The sequence below is a fragment of the Panthera onca genome, chromosome X (assembly GCF_046562875.1).
Source record: "Panthera onca isolate mPanOnc1 chromosome X, mPanOnc1 haplotype 2, whole genome shotgun sequence".
NCBI lineage: Eukaryota > Metazoa > Chordata > Mammalia > Carnivora > Felidae > Panthera > Panthera onca.
In genome coordinates this window covers 78,104,934-78,110,933 of record NC_138357.1, presented here as the reverse complement: position 1 = coordinate 78,110,933, position 6,000 = coordinate 78,104,934, and positions in this window count along the sequence as shown.

Here is a 6,000-nt window from a genome sequence, read left to right as displayed (position 1 = left end):
CAATGTGAATATATTTAATACTACCAAACTGTACACTTAAATATTGTTAAAATGATAAATTTTAAAGTTATGTTTTTTAACACACACACACACAATCTCTTTTCCAATCCCAAGAAAATCTAGTCTTATTACTTTCCTGTATAGGCTAGGAAGGCATTTATTTCCAGCACAGAGTCACTCTTGCTAGAGGTACAGATATAGAAGTTGGCTAAAGGGTGGCTGGAGAAAAAGGAGGAAGGGAAAGACAGCAAGAAATATCCAACTACAAAAGAGAGGGAGGAAAGACAAGGCTAGAGAAGGAATAAGTGAAAAGCCAGACTTTGAAGGCCCAGTGTAAGATAAAAGAAAAAGAATTATTAAAACCCAGAACACATTTTAAGGCCAAAAACCCAAGTGGAGAAGCTGCTATGGTCTGAATGTTTGTGTCCTCCCTCAAAATTCATACATTGAAATTATAATGCCCAATGTGATGGTATTTGCAGGTGAGGCCTTTGGGAGGTAATTTAGGTCATGAGAGCAGACTCCTCATAAATAGGATTAGTGGAATTAGTGCCTTTGTAAGAGAGGCTCCAGAGAGATTCCTTGCCCTCTTCTCCCATGTGAAGGGGGAAGTAGGCAGTCTGCAACCCAGAAGAGGAACTTTACCAGAACCCAGCTATACTAGCAACCTAATCTTAGACTTCCAGCCTCTAACACTAAAAGAAATAAACTCATATTTATAAGCCACCCAGTCTCTGGGACTATATTATAGCAGTCCAAAAGGACTAAGAAGAAAAACAAAGAATCCACAGTAATATTCAGACACAGAACAAGAAGGGTAGAACAGAGGGGTAGAAAATGTTTATGGAAAAACTGCAAAGTAATGGTGTAAGAGAAACATGAGTGCATACTATTTCCTTTCCTGAGGGGAAGTCTGAGGTAGGTACTTGGTAATCTGTATACAGGAGGCTATGTAAACTTGATGATAATAGTTTGTTAAAATCATGTGATGACTTTAGCCAATTGAACTAGTTAAATGCAAAGTAGGCTTTCTATTGCCACAGGAACATACTTATGTTTAGGTTAATGGAAGAAATCAGTGCCAATTATAATAGGAGTTCATTCTTTCACACTGAGTGGTCAAGAGGTGAGGAGTAGAAATTGAAACTATAAAGCATCTTTAGCTTAAATGGCAGAAGATCTCAACAAGAGAAAAAAGCCACTCAAGAAGTTCCTGCTAAGGCCCAAGTCACTACTTAACAGAAGGTTACAATGCCATGTATGAAGGATACTATATGCCTCTTAGAGGATAGTTCCTGAGGAATCCTTGGAGGAGAGGGAAACTGTTGATATGGAAACCATTCATATGGACTTCCTCTATGCTCCATGCTGCAGGGAATCTGTGTCTATTAGTATGTAGAAACTTCTAGAAGACCTGCAATTATTCAGACCTTCCCCTTCTCTACTCATGGGCACCAGTGTCCCCTCTGGTTCTGAGACAGCGTGGTAAGATGGCTCCTCTGCCTAACATGGTTTTATACCACAGAAACCTAGGTCCCATAGCATGTGTATGTGTGTGTGCATGTATGTGCATGTGTAGAGTGGGGGAAAGAGGGAAGAAGAGAGTTGGGGGAAAGAGAAAAAAAGGGGGGAAGGGAGAGGAAAAAAGAGAAAGGGGAGAAAAAAAGGAAGAAGGAGAGAGAGAAAGAAAAAAGGAAAAGGGGAGAGGGAGAGCAAAGAGAAGGTGAGAGATGAGGAGGAGATAGAGAAAGGGTTAGAAAAGACAGTAACCATCACTAGGTACTAAATAGACTCTATTTCCCAGGCAGGCCACCCAATTGTTTTGTTGGTTTTGTACTCCTGGGCTATAGACAGAGCACCCTGACATTTATAAGATCTTTGCTTTTGGAGAAGCTGTGGACCATAAACCATATTGTTTTGTTGTTGTTGTTGCTGCTGTTGTTGTTGTTGTTGTTGTTGTTTCACTTCTCTTCTAGAAAGGGAGGAAATCAGGTACACTTCAGAGGTCTCTGAATCCATTTACTTTCTTAGTTTCCACAACTATTGGTAATAATTGGATATGCTGCAAAAATAAATAAATAAAAGATGAGACATCTGGTTCCAGGAGGACCAACAATGTGATGATATGCATCAGTTTTACACATGTCCCACATAAGCTCTGCCCTGTGTGGCATCACCTCTGACAGCAGACAGCATTCATCATTGAAACAACTGTTGCACCCTGCATATATTAAAAAAGCTTTCTCCTACTTTCATAACAAGCATCTCTGATTTAAATCTCTTCTTTAAGTAAATAAGTAAGAAAATATATAACGGGTCAAGAGGGAGAAAAGGAAAAAGTGAAGGGTAAATTAAGTCTTTTGTGTCAACACTCACAAGGTCTTTGAAGCAAATGATTAAAATGCAATGTAGGGGGCACCTGGGTGGCTCAGTCAATCAAGTGTCTGACTTTAGCTCAGGTCATAATCTTGTGGTTTGTGAATTTGAGCCCCGCATCAGGCTCTGTGCTAACAGCTTGGAGCCTGGAGCTTGCTTCAAATTCTGTGTGTCTCCCTCTCTGCCCCACTCCCCACTCACACTGTCTCTCTCTCTCTCAAAAATAAACATTAAAAAAATAATAAAATAAATTGCAACCCAGACTAGCCTTGAATATTTTCTCCTCACACCCTATTTTTCAGCACCTCTCCAATTAAAGCAAATTCAAGACTCAGAAAGGAATGCTGCATTTCACAGTCTACATTATTAAGTGCTGGAAGCACTTAAGAGTTAGAATGAACCTTTCAGATTGACACCAGCACTTCTCAAAGTATGTTCTATAAACTCTAGTCCACAGGATGTTAATAGGCATACACGCATGCACACACATACACAGTTCCATGGTCAGTTTAGGGAAATACTGGGTTTAACAAATATAAACAAGTTTCTTTATTGGAAGGTTTCTTAGAGACTTTAACAGGTGAAAATTAACTATGAATCACCACATATTCTACCTTAGATCTCTTTTTTATTTTTTTAAACAACTTATCTTGTGGACCAGTGGTCAGCAGGAACAAAGTTTAGGACATGCTGGTATAATCCAATCTGCTCATTTTACAGTGCAGGGGTTAAGAGCACAGACTTTTAGGTCACAGACTATCTGCTTCATTTTCTGGCTTTCAGAAAGTTACTTAAGCTTCCTGGGTCTTGATTTCTTTTTCTTTAAAATGAGGATAGTAGTATTGTTGTGGGTGTTAAATGAACACACAAATATGTAATATTTATGTAAAACACTTAGAATAGTGTTGGGCACATAGTAATTGCTCAATAAAAGTTTTAATATTATTTTACCCACTAGGATAATGAAGCCTAAGGTCACACAGCATGTGACCATATCACACAGCATGTGAGCATATAAGAACTGGGACCAGAACCCAGGTCTCTTGACTCCCTATCCATCCTGGGTTCCTCAAATAATAAAAAGGACTTTGAAGTTTATTGAAAAAAATCTTTCTAAAGCATATAAGTATTGTACCACAAAACCATAAAATGATATCTAAAAATATAAAAACCCTCCAAAAAAATCCCAGTGGTTTCTAGAGGTAATAGCTTAGTTGGGGTTTCCCAAGTATAAAGTGAGGTCAAAGGAGAAGGCTTTGGTGCTGAGGAAAACTATTCCAATGCCTATAAAATAGTGCCCAAAATGCCAGACCACTGCCATTCCTGGGTAGCCTCTCTCTTTGCACGGTAGTACCAGGATCCTTTCTGGATGCTCAGGAACATATCCCTCTTTGAGCCAGGCTGATCTCTGACACCTCCCAGGACTAACATATACTAAAGCCTCTACTATTGTTTGGCTCTGATGAAAGAGAAGGGAATACACAGTTATACAGTTACGAAGCACTTAATATTTGCCAGGCTCCTATCATACTTTATCTTAATCTTCATCATAGTCCCAAGAAGTAGATATTTCCCCCATTTTACAAATGAGGAAACTGAGACTCAGAACATTTGAGTGATCTTCCCAATAACTCAGAGCTAAGAAATAATACATCTAGAATTCAAACCCAGCTCTGTGTTCACATTTTTCCACTACATTACACTATTTCCTAAATTGAAGGGATCAAAATGAAGACAACTAGATTTGGACTTTTGAGAAATGAAAGGGGACTACAATCCTTGCCTCTAGAAATCACATTTACTTGATAATGAAAAAGACTTTGCCCAGTTTTATCTTGATTTATTTTGACCTGCCTCTTTCCCAAATGAATTTGAAGTAGTATATAGTAAAAAACAGATCTACAATTAGGTTATTAGAACAGAAAATCAAAGTAATGAAGAGGAGGAGGAAGCAATTACACCAAGTGCAAGTGCTAATGTAGTTACTATGACAGAACACTAAATCTGGTTATCAGTCTCTTGGCAGTCAAGCCAAAAATTATCTGCTTTTAGGAAAGTTTCATATGAATTATAATCTTGAGAGCAGGTAGGGTAGCTTGAAAAGCACTTTGTAAACAATAAAGTACTATAAAGATTTATTATTATTATTATTATTATTATTATCCAGAATAGCATTATCTGGCACTTCCAATTATTTTGGCTATTGTTTCAAAGATAATTTCACACAATTTTTCATAGTCTGAACCTGCCATGTATACTAAACAACAAAAAGACAATTCTGGCTCTGCCACTAGTTCGATGATTGACCTTGAATGAGAAACTTCACAATCTGAGCCTCAGCTTCCACATTTGAGACATGAGAGGTTTGGAGTACCACCAGATGATCTTATTTATTTCCCTCTTCATTTATTTATTTGTTAGTAGTTTTATTGAACTTACCATAAAATTCACTTGTTTTAAGTGTAAAATTTACTGATTTTTTAGTAAATTTTAAGAGTTGTATAACCATCACCACAATATGTAAGTTTAGAACATTTACATCATGCCAGAAAGAAACTGTATCCCCATTCCTCATTAAGATCATTTAACAGTTCCTTCTAACTTTTATATTCTGTGTTTCTAGACTTACAAAGCTTTAGCAGCTCTTTGCTACCTATACACTTGACCCTTGAACAACATTGGGGGTTAGGGGCACCAAACCCCACACAGCTGAAAATCCACATACAATTTTTGACTCCCCCAAAGCTTTACTACTGGAAGCCTTACCAATAATATAAACAGTTAACACATATTTTGTATGCTACGTGCATTATACACTGCATTGTTACAATAAAGTAAGCTAGAGAAAATAAAATGCTATTAAGAAAATCATAAGGAAGAGAAAATACATTTATAATACTGTATTGTATTTATCGGGAAGAAAATCAGCATGTAAGTGGACCCACACAATTCAAACCTATGTTGTTCAAGGGTCACTTGTAGAAGCTGGTTCAAGCTCCTCAGTATAACATTCAAGCCTCTACAGTCTACAACACCTATCTCTCTGTTCCTCTCACTCCCTTCCTTTGCCCTAATAAGTTACCTTCCTCTGAGTTTATGGCCCTGCAGTTCCCTCGGTAGGGAGTCCCTCTCACCTCCCCAGTCTCTCAAGAGTAAAATCCTATTTATTATTCAGACTCAGTCTAAATGCCGCTCTTGCATAAAACTTTTTTCATTGCATACTCCACACTCATCTGAAAGTAGACCTTATTTGCCTCTAAATTCCAATACCATTTCATTTGTCCGTCTCATGAAAGCTCTCACTTTCATTTGTGGATCTTATACTTAATATCTCATCATCTTATTTGATTAAGAGATCTTAGAAGGCAGTTAATTGTTGTATCTAAGATAGCTATGTATCCCTAACAACTCCCAATGTTACATTTTGTAAATAACAGCAATTAATGATGGTGATAATTGATAGCTAAATTAAGTAGCTAATTACAATGTGCCAGGCACTGTTCTAAGCATTTTTATAAATATTAACTCATTTAATTCCTATAAAAACCCTGTGAGATAGGTACTATTATTATTACCACCATTTTACAGATATAGAAATTGAGGCACAGAGAAGGTACTCACTTG